General features: G+C 36.5%; 1 pseudogene; it reads right to left on the reverse strand.

Annotated features, from left to right (window-relative positions):
• Positions 1-4,017: 4,017 nt before the first annotated feature.
• Positions 4,018-18,045, reverse strand: part of LOC143384728 (cytochrome P450 3A9-like) — a 32,227-nt pseudogene continuing 18,199 nt past the window's right edge.

An 18,045-nucleotide genomic window follows, 5' to 3' on the forward strand; every position in this document is an offset into this window, starting at 1 on the left:
CCCATTGTTCATTCAATAGCATAGTATTTACTCTCTGGGTTTTGGAGTATCTTCTATTTTTTATTTTGTTATTGATTTCTAATTTTATTTCATTATAATCTGATAGAATGCAGGGTAGTGTCTCTACTTCTTTGTATTTGCTAAGAGTTGCTTTGTGGCATAATATATGGTCTATTTCAGAGAAGAATCTATGTGCTGCTGAGAAGAAAGTGTATTCACTCATTGGTGGATGAAATATTCTCTATATATGTCTGTTAAGTCTAAGTTATTGATTGTATTATTGAGTTATATAATTTCTTTGTTTAGCTTTTGTTTGGAAGATCTATCCAGTGGTGAAAGAGGCATGTTAAAATCATCTAGAATTACTGTATTGTGGTCTATTTGACTCTGGAATTTGAGAAGAGTTTGATGGTGAGCATAGATGCTCTACTGCTTGAGGCATACATATTTATAATTTTTATGTCTTGTTGATGTATGGTTTCCTTAAGTAGTATGAAATGTTCTTCTTTATCCCTTTTGATTAACTTTGGCTTGAAGTCTATTTGATATGTGGGTGGAAACCCCTACTTGTCTCCACAGTCCACGTGCATGTGTTTTTTCACAAACTTTCACCTTTGGTCTGTGAATGCTTTTTTCTATGAGATGAGCCTCTTGAATGCAGCATATTGTTGGGTCTTTTTAAAAAATTCAACCTGCCACTCTATGTCTTTTGATTAGTGAGTTAAGGGCATTAATATTGAGGGTTACTATTCATACATGATTTGTATTTTAAATACCAAAAATAAACATAAATAGTCATTTATGTTTAATTTTTGTATTTAAATTGACTTGGTTTCTCTTTTGGCTGATTTTTCCTTTAGTGTAATAACTCCCTTTGCTGATTTTCATTGCTGTTTTTCATTTTCTTCTCATGGACTATTTTGCCAAGGATGTTCTGTAGTGCAGTCTTTCTAGTTGTAAATTCTTTTAACTTATGTTTGTCATGGAAGGTTTTTATTTCATCATCAAATCTAAAGCTTAATTTTGCTGAATATGATTCTTGATTGGCATCCATTTTCTTTCATAGCTTGGTACATATTTTTTCAGGATCTTCTAGCTTTCAGGGTCTGGATTGAAAAATCTGCAGAGATCCTAATTTGTTTTCCCTATATGTGATCTCATTCCTTTCTCTGTGGCTTTTAAATTTTTATTCTTTCTCTGTATGCTAGACCTTTTCATTATAATGCATCTTGGTGTAGATTTGTTGTACTTTTGGTTTCCTATAGGCCTCTTGTATTTGATTTTCCAATTTATTCTTCATACTTGGGAAATTTTTTGATATTATTTCATTGAAGAGATTGTGCATTCCTTTGGTTTGAATCTTTGTCCCTTCCTCTATCCCAATAAATCTTATATTTGGCCTTTTGATGTTATCCCATAATTATTGGGTGTTCTGTTTATGGATTCTTACCATCTTCACTGTGTTCAAATTTACTTTCAAGATTGTATTTTTTTTTCTTCATTATCTAACATTCTGTCTTCCAAGTGATCTAATCTGATGTTTATGCTTTCTGTTAAGTTTTTGCTTGTTTGTTGATTGTTTCCTTGATTTCTGATTTTATTTTCAGAATCTCTCTTTCTTGAAGTACTCTTTTGCTACCTCTATTTGCCCCCTTATCTCTTTGTTGGTGCGATCAATGGTTGCCTGTATTTTCTCAATTAGGTCATTCTTTACTTTGTGGGTCATTTTAATTATGTATATTCTTAATTCCTCTCTGACATTTCATCAACTGTACTGTCCATGGATTCCATTATTATAGTATCTTGGTGTGTTTGGGGCAATTTTATCCCTTGTTTTTTTTCATGTTGTGTATCTGTCTTCCTTTCTTGCAGTGCAAATCTGAGTTATTACAGTTTCTACCCTATAATCTTATAGTGTCCCTGAAGATTACTTGTACCTCACCTTGGTTTTGGACTTCTGGCCCCCATCCAATGTCCCGTGGTAATGCTACTGCAGCTAAATGTGTTGGTGGCAATAGTGGAGATAACTCAAGATAGCTGTGGGGTTGTCTTAAGCTGGATGCAACTACTTTCAGAGATGGGGCCTAAAAGTGGGTCTTACAGTGACTTTGAGCTGCCTGTTCTGAGATGCAGCTGCCTCTAAGCCCTACCTGTTCTCCCAAGGTGGAGACTACTGCATGAGGAAGGTTATGGCAATGCTTATAGAGGCCCAAGATGGAGGTGGGGTTAGGCCTGAGTTCTGTTGTAGGTCTGCCAGTCGGCTGGGTGGACTTGGGATTTCTTCCACCCTTTTTCAAATGTTTTCTTGCATTTTACATAAAAAGGTGTTAAAGGCTCACCTTGGACTTACAATTTTTAACCTGGAATCAGCCTTTTGTCTAACCAGCCCTGCTTCCTATAGTGAAATATGGTATTTTTGTTCCAGGATCTGGTCACCAAGACTGATCCACTGATCTTGCTATTAAAATGTCACTGTTACCCAGTCCCATTAGTGCAGACAAGTATGAATTTAATTTTCTACATTCAAACACTCAAACACACACACACACACACACACACACACACACACACACACACACACTTGTTTCTCTATTTTTCTATCTGGAAAAGCATGAATTCACAGTGATACATTCCATTTCAGTCCTACTTAACAGGTCACATCCCAATTTTCTTTCCTGAACCAGAGAATCACTTCACCAACATTTCTTATGAAAAATGGATTTCATTATCCTTGATGTATTTACTTATTTAAACAGTCTCTCTTTATACAACTAAATTCCAATCATCCTATTGTAAAACCACATGCCCTCCTTAGCTCACCTAGGTGTTTTTTACCCTGTTTTGTCAATGAGTGTTTATGACAGGTTACCTCTGTCTGTGGAATCCATCTCAGGTTGCTTGGGTTTCCATACCCAGGCCAGGCTGTCCCTTCTGAGGACACCTTCCCAATTGTATCTCATACCTGACTTGAAGCCACCATTATTCCCTCCTCCACCACAAAGTGTGCCCTCACAGTGCTGGACCACATCTAATGGCTTTAGGAATGAATTATTCAAGAAGGGAAGGGGAAGTAAAGGGAAGAAAGAGAAGGGACAGGACATAAGATGGAAAAATCCTGTGTAGCTCCTGATACCAGTTGAATCTGAGGAGCAGTGCTATAGAGACAATTGACTATCAACCACTTTCTAATTCAATGCTCCTTGTGCTTGTTATCAAATTAGGAGTTGAAGATGGACTACAAATTTGTTTCTTGCTTTTCAGAATCAACAAGGGAGATAGAATGGGAGTACGAAATCTAAGCTAGAGATATAGTAAAACCTACCTCAATAGAGTGTTATAAATTTTGTGCTTCAAAAATGACACAAGGCCACTATGAATATTCTTTTCCAGCAATGGAGAAATTCATAGTGGATTAACTCTATCTTACTATTTAATTTGAATTTCTGAAAAAGCTCCTTGTATTCACTGATTGTGATGATCAAAAGATTGAATTTTGACTCTCACTGATTCAGTACTATATATCCCCTTAATAGACATAAATGCTTCAGATAAACATCTATAAGGATATGTTTATTGACTTTCTCATTATAAAATTTATCACAACATATTTCAAAGAACACATCATATATCAATGTCACTACAAAAGCCACCACAACCACCCTCATTCTAATTAAAAATTATTGACAAATTTGGTGATAATTGTTGATTCTCTAATCAGAGCTCAGGAGGAGCTGCCAGGACTAATTGGCAGTGAGAGGAGAGAGCCCCTTAGACCCAGAAAGGGTGAGTCTTCACATCCAGAACGGAAGTGGGCACCTCCCTTCCATCAGAAAATACATAATACTTTGCACAGACCCTGAGCAAGCTCAGCAAAGGTCCAGCATCTCTTATCATTCATCAATTGAGGAATATAGAGTCTATCTTCTTTTTGAGTTTTCTTCACAAAATAAATTTTTGTTCTCTGATGTTCTGGTTCCCAGGCTCTGAGAACAACAATGCACAAATCCTTAGGGAAGTTCAGGCTCCACTTATTGTCCCATCTCTGCACACAGCCTTTAAAATAATGGGGTTTTCAGGTTGAAGACGTCCTTGATCAGTTAATTTCAGGGGAATCTGTAGTGTATAGACAAGCACATGGAGAAGCAATGGATGAAACACCAGGAACCAAAGTAGCAAAGTAGAGAAGATACATTAAGCCCAGTGATGCTCCACAAACAAAAAAAAACTATTTTTAGTATCATGTACTTTGAATTCGTCCTACTCATTCTCTAAGGTGTGTCATGATTGCATAGTAAAATTATTCATTTATCTGAAAAATTATTTCATAAGCATTTATCCTGTACAAGGCCTGAGACAGGGAGGTTCTGTAAGTTCTGGTGAGGAGAACTTCCCTCAAACATCAGAACCCTGTGGTCACCACACCTCATGACTGTGCACAGGGTCTCTCCAGGAGACTTGGAGCTGAATCTACACTGTGCTCAAGTTCATAGTCCATACATACACATGTCACACTAATCTGCATTGAGTCCATATGTTTTTTAAATTTTGGTCTTCATAAAGCCATAGATTTAGAGCCCCCATGGTGAAGAACTCTAAATCTCAAAGATGGTGCAAAAGAGACTCACTGGACTATAGATTTAAGAATTAAATGATGAATGAGCATATATTTTTCTGTGACTCAGCCCCTCTATTTGGAAAAACATCTTCAAATAAAACATTATGTATATGAAAAGCTACTGACCTGTGTTTCCTTACAAGTTTGGAAGGAAAAGGTCTGCATTACTTTGACAAGAGCAAGTTTTATGTTCATGAGAGCTAACCTCATGCTGATGCAGTTTTGGGGTCCATTTCCAAAGGGCATGTACACGTAAGGATTGTTGCTGTCCTTGTTATTCTTACTGAATAACTGGTTCCAAAATAGATGAGAAGTCAAAAAAATATTAAAACCACAACAATTACTTGTTTCAGTTTGTGCTTTAGACACCCCCAAGCAATAGTGTAAAAACTGATTTTGTGTGCTGGTCATTGAAATCAAGCTGTGGTTTTGCTATGAAAATTGTTAAGCTATGGAGTTTTTCTACCTTTCCCTTCCTTAGCCTATAGGAGTTTTTCCACCTTTCTCCTCCTTAGCCTATAGGATCTTTCAGTCTTTTTGAGATGAGATAAATGTTGTTTCAATGGAAATCATGGTAAATTGAGACAGTAAAGAAAACAAAACACACATAAAATATAAGGAGTATAAGAGTGAATACATAGAATGAAATGAGATAGTGATTATGTCAGTTATGGCACATGCTATAAAATTTGAAACCACAGAAACACAGAAACACACACACACACACACACACACACACACACACACACATGCATACACACAGAGTCATGGTGCCATATCTGAGGAGAATTAGTTTTAGCATCTGAATAAACAAAATCCTGGGTGATCAAGTCTCTTATAAAAATAATGGGAAAATACTTGTATAACCTATGCACATCCTGAAATATATTTTAAATCTTCTCTGGATTGCTTATAATAACTAATAATATTTAAATACTACATAAATACTTATTGTATTACACTGTTTAGGGAAAACTGACAAGAAAAAACATAAGTTAGTTGAAATTATAGATGCAAAAACCATACATACACGCTGAACACGGCACACACCTGTAATCCCAGCAACTTGGGAGGTGGAGACAGCAGGATTCCAAGTTCAAAGCCAGCTTCACCAATTTAGTGAGGCCCTAAACAACTCAGCGAAACCTTGTCTCTAATAAAGTACAAAATAGGGCTACAGATTGCCGCAGTCTCTGGCTGGGCACAAATCACGAGTCTCCACACAGCTTGTAGATTCAAACAGCAATTCTTTATTCCCGAACTCACACCGGCCGTCTACAAACACGTTCTGGGGGAATCCACGTTCTCTGCCCAAATCCACTACTCATGGGCTTCTGTCTCCCAAATATATTGTCTGACCCTAAGAACTCAAGAGGAACTCAGGTGCAGGATATGCCCTATTCTAAAGGGGGAACACCCTAATCTCCTATTATGCTAAACCGCCCTATTCTAAAGGGGGAACACCCTAATCTCCTATTATGCTAAACCGGGGACACCCTAAACACGGATCCGCCCTGGTCCTTGAGCAAGGTCACCTTTCAGGAGTCCTTCCACTAGACAGCATGGGAGTAGCTGGCAAGGAAATTGTCATACCTACTTGGCTGATGGCTCCCAGCAATGGATGTGGCTCAGTGGTCGACCACCCATGAGTTCAACTCCTGGTACTCTGCAAAAAAAAATCATACATGCAGAGGTTGAATGTATATATTATCAGGTGCTAGCAAAAATCAAATGTGATACAATCTAGTTTATCAAAAAATCTATATATGCATAGAAATATGTTTATGAGAACATTATCATATTATTAATTCATGATTATTTAAAGAATTTAATTAACTAAAAAATTTATTCTCAGCAAAAGAAACAACTTGTGAGGTGAATAAAGAGCCTACAGCTTGGGAGCAAATTCTTACCCCTCACACATTAGATAGAAAATCAATCTCTAGGGTATATAAAGAACTCAAAAGTGAAGCACCGAAAAAACAAATAACCCAATCAATAAATGGGCCAAGAACCTTAACAGATACTTCTCAGAAGAGGATATACAATCAATCAACAAATATATGAAAAAATGCTCATCATCTCTAGCAATTAGAGAAAAGCAAATCAAAACTACTCTAAGATATCATCTCACTCCAGTCAGAATGGCAGCTATTATGATGCCATTATAAGTGTTGGCAAAGATGTGGGGGAAAAAGTATACTCATACATTGGTGGTGGGACTGTAAATTGGTGCAGCCAATATGGAAAGCAGTATGGAGATTCCTTGGAAATCTGGGAATGGAACCACCATTTGACCAAGATATCCCTGTCCTTGGTTTATACCTAAAAGTTATAAACATTCTACAGGTACACAGCCACATCAATGTTTATAGCAGCACAATTCACAATAGATAAATTGTGGAGCCAACCTAGATGCGCTTCAGTAGATGAATGGATTAAAAATGTGGCATATATACACAATGGAATTTTAGTCAGCATTAAAAGAGAATAAAATCAAGGCATTTGCAGGTAAATGGATGGTGCTAGAGAAGATAATGCTAAGTGAAGTTAGCCAATTCCAAAAAAAAAAAACAAATGCTGAATGTTTTCTCTGATATAAGGAGGCTGACTCATAGTGGGGTAGGGAGGGGTAGCATGGGAGGAATAGACAAACTCTAGATAGGGCAGAGGGGTGGGAGGGGAAGGGAGGAGGTAGGGGATTAGCAAGGATGGTGGAATGTGATGGACATCATTATCCACAGTACAGGTATAAAGACACAAATTGGTGTCAACATACTTTATATACAAACAGATATAAGAAATTGTGTTACATATGTGTACTAAGAATTGTAATGCATTTTGTTGTCATTTATTTTTAAAAAAGCAATTTAAAATTTTTTTAAAAGAATTTAGGATAGTGAATGGACATAGCATTCATTTTGTTCCTTGTCACAAATTCATATCATTTTGCAAGAAAGTGTTAATTTATAACAGGAAAACTGCTTAAAATACAGACATATATGAAAATGATTACATAGCTACCTGTTTGTCATCTATGATAAGAAATACAAGGACTTGCTTGGACAACCCTAACCCAGGGTGGTTCCCTTTCCCAGAGGCCCTGTACCTTTCAGGGCGGAACTCCTCAGGCTCTGGCCAGTGCTGTGGGTCTCGATGAAGAACAAAGATTGATATCATCACCACTGTCCCCTTGCTAATGGGCACTCAATTGATTTCAACATCTTTCTTACAGACCCTCTCAAGTCTTCCAGCAATTGGGTACAACCTGAGAGTTTCATTCACCACCATGTCCAAGTACTCCATCTGTAACACAGTGTCATAGGTAGCAGCTGCCTGAAGAGAAAAAAAAGAGATTTTTGGAAACTCATGTTTGGAACTAACTTTAAACACAATCTACATAGTTTTATTAAAGTGTTAGGAGGTCCCAAGAATAACAGAATGGTGAAGGATAATAGTGCTTACAATTGAATAAGCATTGTAATAACAATCATGTCCATTTGACAACCATGTCCATGGTCCATTGATAAGTGCAGAGTAGTTATGTACTGTTGGGGTTTGAGTGTGCAGAGTTTAGCTCCCTCAGGCCTGACTTTTTGCAAGAGCTGTGGCTGTGATTTAGGTCAGCTGAGGCAAACCTCAGTTAGGAGGAGGAAACATTCTCTTCCCCTTATCGCAAGTCACAAGTTCTGCATGGTTTGGCCAAGAGGAAGAAGCTTCCTGCATACTTGTCCTGGGAACAGTACATTCTGAAGAGATAAATGCATCCTCAGGGGAGTAGATAATGTCTACAAAGAACTTTAGGAGGGTACTTATCAAATAAACAGGAACGATCTGAAGTTAGCTCTGTGTATCCGCTGAGGCATGTTATCTGGGCAATGTGGGCAAAGTGTTATTGAAGAATTACTTGCTTTGTTAGAAGAAGAATATGAAAGGAACTTGCAAATAAACCTCAGCATGCAGTTGCAATTGCTGCCTTTGCTCTGCATCCCCTGTGTCCCGGTTATTTCGTGACCCTTACCCAGGGACCCGAATGCACTAGACGTTCACAATGTACATAAGAGACCTTTGAGACAATCCCAAATTCAGTGTATAATATCCTCAGCATCATCATGTACTACTTTTCTTCATGTGAGGAAAAGTAACTAATAGAATATGACAATTAAACTCAGGCAAAATATGTGAAAGTCACTGTTACCTTTCTCTAGAAAAGTCACATGTCTATTTCAAGGAAATAGAAAAGAGGAAATAACCCATTATATATCAGTTTTTTTTTGAATAATCCTGCTTTGAGTATATATATGTACATGTGTATATATATGTATCTTAGAGATAACACTACAACATGTAAAAAATGTTGGGAGAAACTGGTAACTTCCATCCCAAAAGAAGGCTAAGATTCGATGGCACCATGTCAAACAATTTCAGTTTCAGAGAACATTCTAAGGAGGACAGGAAGCCACTCTCAGCCCCACCCCTTGTTGCTGGACCAGTCTCCTGGTTGTTCTTCAGGGCTTCATTGTGAGCTCTGAAGAAGAGGATTTGTGCCCACTTCACTGCCAAACCAGCCATGTGAGCCCCCAGAGACCAGGTGTCTTCATATTCAATAGACTCAATAGACTTCCTGTTTAGGCAGAGGTCTGAGGACAGCAGGCACAACATGTAGCTAGTGCCTGGTGTGATATTGGAGAGGATACAAGGTAGAAGTAAAGAGTTTGGCTCAGGAGTCAGAAATCCTGACTCATCCCTTGGCTGCTTCTAATACATGACTAGGGTGTGAAAATGTGTGGAGCAGAGCAGAATCGGCCTGCCCACCAAGCCCAGGATCACTCAGCAGACAGCCAGGCAGGAGCTCATGCCACAGATGAGCAGAACCAATGATCTGGACACTTGAGTGACACATGCTTACCCTTCCTAGGTGTCATCATGGTAACTGGTAATGGGTACAACTGAAACTACACTCTTTTAAAAATTCCTTGTAGTTTTGGAAATAGCATTTTCTCCAAAATACTGTTTTCTCCTTCATTTGTCTCTTCAGATCCTTTCCAAATAGAGCTGGTGAAAAGAATCAGTGACTATATTTTGGTCAAAGCCTCCTAGGAAGTGACGAGGAGGCAGTCTTGTTGAGGCTCTGCCTCTCTTCTCTCTCTCCAGGTACCATCTTCTCACCTTATTGGGCAAAGCCACATCAATCTCCTGCTGCAGTTTGGTCTGGACATCAGGATGGGTGGCCAGTTCATACAAAATGAAGGAAAGAGCACTGCTAGTGGTCTCATAGCCAGCAAAAATGAAGATAACTGATTGGGCCACAAGCTCCAGATCAGACAGGGCTAACGGAAGAGTAAACACAATTTAGGTAAATCCAGCAAATCACAATATCAGAAGCTTAGATGAAGAGGAATCCCATTAAAACCCACAGATCACTAGGCAGGACCATGGAAAAGCAATTTAGAGGCATTCTCAGAGTGGTTTCCACTTTCGTGTCTATCTGATAGGGGAGTCAAAGAAAAACTTTTTTTAATCCAGTTTTCCTGACGTCTATACCACTCTTGGACTTGGCTACTAACTGTGCCAAACTCAGCACCACCAAAGAGAGGTAATTTCAAGAGATACCATTTCTATCTAAGATACACAGTATGATCAATATGGACTTTCAGATACCTGGGCCCTGAAATAAACATGGTCCCTGTGCAAAACATGCAATTCAAGATAAAAAAGAATACATAAAACAAGTGTTTGAAAGGTCTACAGAGTTCAGATTTATTGATGATGGTTTTCTATGATGATGTCATGAGAACATTTAATTATCAAATCTTTTATCCCAGTGAGCATGAACCCCATGAAATAGGACTATAAAGTCAAGGTTCAGGCCAGTTGCAGTGGCACACACCAGTAATCCCAGTGGGAGTCTGAGGCAAGAGGATCAGAAGTTCAAAGCCAACATCAGCAACAGTGAGGCGCTACGCAACTCAGTGAGACCCTGTCTCTAAATAAAATACAAAGTAAGGCTGGGGATGTGACTCAGTGGTTGAGTGCCCCTGAGTTCAATTCCAGGTAACCCTCTCCCCTGCACCAAAAAAAAGTCAAGATTTGGATCTCGGCTGTTTGCATTTGTAGCTACTAGCCACATGTGAATGTTTAAATTTTAAACAGTTCTTCAGTGGCACTAGCCACATGTCAAGTGCTAAGAAGGCACATGTGTTTGGTGGTTATTTCATTGAAGAGTTAAACTACAGACTGTCTCCTTCATCACAGAAAGCTGAATAGAACTGGGTAAATACATACAGGATAGATGGATGGATGGATAGATAGATAGTTAAGTAAATAGATAGATAGATAGATTGATAGATAGATAGATAGATAGATAGATAGATAGATAGATAATATGTACATGTGAACATAAAAATATGTACACTGGGTCTGGAGTTGTAGCTCAGTGGTAGAACACTCACCTAGCACACGCTGAGGCACGGGGTTTGGTCCTCAGCACCATATAAAAATAAAATAAAAGTATTGTATGCACCTACAACTAAAAAATAAAAATATCTTTTAAAAAATATGTATACTGGCAGGTTGTAGTAAGTCCAGTACTCATCTCTAGAATTAATTGCTCAACATTCAGGACTTTCTTCAGATGGTTGTCAAGGCACTAGGTACCTCAAATTAGAACTGCAATGGGAGTATTTGAGTATTACAGAAATAAGCAATAAATTAGAAAAAAAAATTGAAGGAGAGAGAAAAATAGTTTATATCACTGGATGTGAGTAGATACAGAAATATTTCTTTCCTCTGTTGCATGTAGAAGTATTTTATGTAAATAATGTTGTATACTGAGAGTATCTAAAAGCAAAAATCCACAAGATGATCACAAATTTTGATTTCTAAATTCCATTAATTGCAAAAACAAAAACAAAAAACAAAGCTGTCACGAGAAACAGAGCAGAAACCTAGAATATCTTAAATCAGAAAGCAAGAAAATACTTAGAAAATAAATGAAAAGGGCACAGAATACACTGTATGCTACTATAATATGGTTACATGTCATAGAATGTACAAGACCAAGAGCAAACCCTAAGGAAATCTATTGACTGTGAATGATAGAAGTGTGTCAATACAGGTTCCTGAACTGTGATAAATATAACTCTCTGGTGGTAGATATTGGGAGTGAAGCAGTGTATTCATGACTACATGGAGAACCTCTATGTTTTCATTTCAATGTTACTATGGCCAAAATAAACAGAAGCTACCTTTAGAACAATCATTAAAAAGATCACAAGAATAATAGAGGACTCAGGATCCTACATAAAAGGGATTCCAGTGGACAAATATGGGGGAATTGAGCATCAAAATAAAAATACAAAGAAAATAAGTTGAATAAAAATACCATGTTAGTGAAAGAAATACTTGTTTATATCAGCTTCAACATTTGAACATGGCTCTAGGTGTGTTTCTCTAGGAAGTTCCTCAGGCTACTGTATATAATATCCAAGCATGGCCTTTCTGCAATATGGTAGAAATGCTCTTCTTCCTGGAAAATCTCCTGCACATTTCCAGAACAATCCTTCCCTCTGAGTTTCCCCATCAGTAGATGAGGTAGCAACCTTGTTTACCTTTATGAGACTCCAAATCTTTGGAATTCTGAGAATTTATCATAAGCTGAAGAAAACCCACCCGATGCTAGAAACAGAGAGATTTCAAAGATTGAAGATCAATTATTAAGTCAGAAACAAATTAATAGTGAAGAACTTATCTTCCCTTCTGAGACTATGACTTCTTTAAGTACAGAAGTCCAGCTGGAGTTTCCTAAGTCATCAGTGAAGAAAAGCATCCATATACAAACTGAAGAGTAGGATGTTTCCCTGAGTGAAAACTGGCTGTGGGGTCCAATAGCTACTGGCCTTTGCTCTCCCTACTTGTGAGCTCTGTGGATTCTGAACACAGCCTCCTGGCCAGAGAGTGGCTGGCTTTGTCTCCTGTTACATTTGTTTGCTTAGGGAGAAGTCCTGGACTTCAATATTTTATTTTACCTTCTTAATTTTTCACCAAAGATGCCATAGATTAATCTCCTGACATTTTTAGAGCTCCTCATTAGATTTGGGGCAAGCTTCTTGAAGGATCCCAACCATGCTTGAAGCTATGAACTTTGTACTGACACCTGGAGGGCCCATCCTGGCTCCCTGGCCTGCACACATCCTTGTGCTGGCCTTCATACATGAAACAAAACCTTCACCTAAAGAACCCCATGCCTGCTCCATGAGGGGCCAGACGGTGCCAGCTACCCTGAGGATGCCTTCTGTGGTGAGTTTGTAAAGTGAGAGGTTTGGAAATGCAATGATTCTTGACCATATAAAATCTGATGAAATTACAGCACCAGGAAAATAATTTTGATGTTGAAATTTTATCTATTGAAGAGAAGGGATATGATAAAACATTTTTTTCTTTATTTAAAAAAATCATTTCAACTGATATATAAGAACATTAAGCTGTACATATTGACAATGTACCTGATTACTCTGATATATGTATATGCTGTTTGATGTTTATGTCAGTTTAGAAAAATCTTTAATTGCATTTATCATTTCTTGATGGTGGATGTTTTCAAAATCTATTAGGCTCAATTAATAAGAACAATTTTAACATAGTGCTGCAATAAACATGGGAGTGTAGATGTCTCTGACATACTGATTTCATTTCCTGTGGTTATACACCTAGTAATGAGATTGCTGGATTATTCAGTGGGTCTGTATTTGACTTCTGAGGGCCCTCCTCACAGTTTTCCATAAAGGCTGTCCTAATTTGCATTCTAGTCAACAATGTACAAGGACTCCTTTTTAGAGCATTTGGGCTTTTTCTATCAGCAATATTTATGCCTTGACAAACTAAATTCCATGCCCATTATTTAATTGCAAATGCTTTCTCTCTGATTAATTATTTTTTCAGTATTTGGAATATATAATTTTATTTATTTAAGTCTTTTTTAATAGTTCTTTTTAGTTACATGAGAGTAGAGTCCATTATGACAATTATAAAAGCATGGAATATATCTTACTCTAATTCAGTTCCCTCTCTAATTCATTCTTGTTTCTCAATCACCAGATGCTAAATTCTTTATTCTCCCCAAATGAAACCCTCTACTACTCTCAACCAGGAGAGAACCTTTTAAAAATATACAAAGAAGTATGGAAGTCATACACCCATAGGCAAATAAATTATCAAAAATGAACCTCCTCTGTAACCACCACCGGATTTTACCTGTTGTTTTTCTTGAAGGCGACTTTCTTTCATTCTCTTTATAGCTTTCTTTAAAAAATTTGTGACATCCTTTGGAAACAGAGAGATAGTCATTGACTCATAAATTGGAGTAAGGAATGGAAATATTACTGCAGGGGAAAGAAAAAACAAAGAACACTTCAGTGAAAAATGTAAAATTTACCTGGAGCAATTACATCTTTTCTACCTATCAGAAAAGTGGAAGTCACAAGAGTTCCTAAAGAGGAACTGTTTCTGTTGGGACAACTGATTGAGCTCCAGGCCACTGGCTGAGCAAGAGGATGTCATATATACGGCCACCACCAAACCAGTGAGATCAGTGGCCCCTTCTGCCTCTGCGAAGTGACCAAAGGAGCAAGATGAAAACTCTGACCCCTTTTCCCTTCATGTACTGGAATAGAGTGTCTTTGGATAAAACTAGGCTTTAGTCTGAGGCTGCAGTTAATCATGCTCTTCAAGAAAGAGCAGTCAGGATGGGACCAACAGAGCATGTGTTCTTCAAGCACCACAGGAGGAATCCAGAAGGCATTATTAGAAAGAAAATTGGGAAACTCATAGTATGAGCAAATTGATCAATATATACCTGAATAAACACTGGATGAAAGAAGAAATATAGTGAAATAGATAAAGTATTGAAAGGAAAAAAGGAGGCATAATATATCAAACTTATGGAATGGGGAAAAAGCCATCATTGCTCAGAGGGAAATTCTTATCTATTAAATAAAAACAAAGATCACAAATGAATGATCAAACTTTATATAATAAATTATGAAAAAAAAAGCAAATTAAACTTAAAGGAAACAGAAGGAAGAAAATATTAAGGACCAAAGTGGAAACTAATCAAATAAAAAATAAAATCAATAGAAGAAATTAATAAAAGCAAATGCAATTCTTTGAAAAAAAAAACAAAAACAAAAACAAAATTCGCAAAAAAGTAGCTACACTGACCCAGAAATAGAAAGGCTACAGTTAGTAGCATTCAAAATGAAAACTGGGGAAATACTGACATTATAAACATAGAAAGAATTATAAAGATATTGTAACAATCAGATTATCATAACAATTATACATATTATGTAAATGAAATAGACAAATTCCTAAAAAGACACAAACAACAGAAACTAACACAAAAAGTAATACAAAATATATATTGACATACAGCATGTGATGAGACTAAATTAGAAATTAAGAACTTTTCTACAAAGTGAAACTCAGGTCCAGTTATTCCATGGACAATTCTACCAAACATTAAAAGAACTAATACCAATTCTTTACCTCTTTACAAACATTCATAGAAATACCTAGTATTTTCTAAATAAAGAATATAATGAACACTTGTAAAAGATCCTAAAATGCCCGTGTTAAGCTAATCCTAAGACTTAACACAAATATAACACAGGAGAACTACAAACTGATATATCTTATAATTATGGATGCAAAAATCTCAACAAAATAATTTGTTATTATTCTCTCTCTCTCTCTCTCTCTCCCCACTTATCTATCTCCCCAAAGTCTCTTTCTCTCTTTTCTCCTGCTACTAGCTAACATCTTTGGATTCCTCTTTCATGCTTCCTAAGATCTAATAACTCTATATCCTCATCTCCTACCTTCTTAACATCTCATCCTAAACCCACCCCCCATTCTCTCTTTGCCCACCATTATAAACTGTAGGTCCTTTTGCAACCTACTGTTTACATTGTTAATAATAATCATACTCACCATTTCTGTCTGTTGTGACAAAACTGTAAACATCTCAATAGAAGCTATTTGGTTTAATTAAGCCTGAATATTGTTTGCATTGGGATATGTTAATATTGATCTCCTCCTTAAAGGAGAGGTCATGGAATTCTTCAGGGACATTATAAGTCTATTATTATAAACTTTAATACCTTAGATATACACTGCTAAAGGGAAAGACACAAAAACAATGTGAAAAAACAAAGGAAGAAAGTGCCCCAAACAAACCAAGATACATTACTAGAACCAATGGCCAGCACAGCATAAGAGATGTCCAAGAGGAGTTCAGGATGTATGTATTTAAAATGTTCTGTGAATTAAAGGATGATATAAGAAAGCAAACACAGGCAACAAAAGGTCATTTCAATAAAGAGCTACACAACCAAATACAGGAAGCAAAAATTACTTCAATAAGGCAATAGAGATTCTACCAAAAAAAGGAAAAGAAATCATTGAAATGAAGGAAACAATAAAGCAAATTAAAAACTCCATAGAAATTATCACCAACAGACTAGATCACTTGAAAGAGAGGACCTCAGACAATGAAGACAAAATATGTAATCTTGAAAGTAAAGTTGATCACACAGTGAAGATGGTAAGAAACCATGAGCAGAACATTCATGAATTATGAAAAGGCCAAATGTAAGAATTATTGAGATAGAAGAAGGCATAGAGTTCCAAAACAAAGGAATGAACAATTTATTCGATGAAATAATATCAGTAACTTTTCCAAACCTGAATAATGAATCGGACAATCAAATACAAAAGGCTTACAGAACACCAAGTATACAAAATCACGACAGATTCTACACCAAGGCACATAATAATGAAAATGCCTAACATATAGAATAAAGAAAGAAATTTAAAAGCCACAAGATAAAGAAATCAGATTACATACAGAAGGAAATCAATTAGGATCTCTGCAGATTTCTAAACCCAGACCTTCAAAGCTAGAGGGTCTGGGAACAATATATACCAAACTCTGAAAGAAAATGATGCCAATCAAGAATCTTACATCCAGTAAAATTAAGCTCTAGATTTCATGATAAAGTGAAAACCTTCCATAATAAACAAAAATTGAAAGAATTTAAAACTAGAAAGCCTGGACTACAGAATACATCCTTAGCAAAATATTCTATGAAGAAAAAATGAAAAACAACAATGAAAATCAGCAAAGGGAGGAAGTACACTAAAGGAAAAGCCAATCAAAGGAGAAACCAAGTCAAGTTAAAAACCGAAAATAAAGCAAAATGACTGGAAATATGAACCATGATTCAATAATAACCCTGAATGTTAATGGCCTAAACTCATCAATCAAAAGACATAGACTGGCAGATTGGATATTTTTTAAAAAACCAACCATATGCTGGCTTCAAGAGACTTATCTCATAGGAAAAGACAACCACAAACTGAAGGTGAAAGGTTGGGAATAAATATACTACTCACATGGACTGTGTAGACAAGCACAGGTTTCCATCTCATATCAAATAAAGTAGACATCAAGACAAAGTTAATCATAAGGAATAAAGAAGGACATTTTATAGTGCTTAAGAAAACCATTCATCAACAAGATTGAATGAAATAAACAAGAAATAACAATTATAAATACTTATGCACCGAACAATGAATTATGGGCTGACGAGAAAAGGACAAATGTAATGGCCGTCTACATTCATCAAACTCTTCTCAATTTCAAGATTAAAATAGACCACAATACAATAATACTGGGTGACTTTAACACAACACATTCACCATTGGATAGACCTTCCAAACAAAAGCTAAACAAAGAAACTATAGAACTCAATAATAGAATCAATAACTTAGACTTAACAGACACACAGAGAATATTTCATCCATCAATGAGTGAATACACTTTCTTCTCAGCAGCACATGGATCCTTCTCTAAAATAGGCCATATATTATGCCACAAAGCAACTCTTAGCAAATACAAATAGAGATACTACCCTGCATGCCATCAGATTATAATGGAATGAAATTAGAAATTAATGATAAAATGAAAAACAGAAGCTACTCCAACACCTGGAGACTAAATAATATGCTACTTAATGAGCAAGAGATAGCAGAAAACATCAGAGAGGAGATTAAAAAATTCTTAGAGGTAAATGAGACCAATGATACAACATATTGAAATCTCTGGGACACTATGAAGATGGTACTAAGAGGAAAGTTCATTACATGGAGTTCATTTCCTTAAAGAAGAAAAAGTCAATAAATAAAGGACCCAAAATTACATCTCAAAGCCCCCCAAAAGAGAACAATCAACACCAAAAGTAGTAGAAGACAGGGAATAATTAAAATCAGAGCTGAAATCAATGAAACTGAAACAAAAGAAACAATTGAAAAAATTGACAAAACACAAAGTTTGTTCTTTGAAAAAATAAATAAAATTCATAAACCATTAG

The sequence above is a fragment of the Callospermophilus lateralis genome, chromosome 19 (genome assembly GCF_048772815.1).
Source record: "Callospermophilus lateralis isolate mCalLat2 chromosome 19, mCalLat2.hap1, whole genome shotgun sequence".
In the NCBI taxonomy this organism is placed as follows: Eukaryota; Metazoa; Chordata; class Mammalia; order Rodentia; family Sciuridae; genus Callospermophilus; species Callospermophilus lateralis.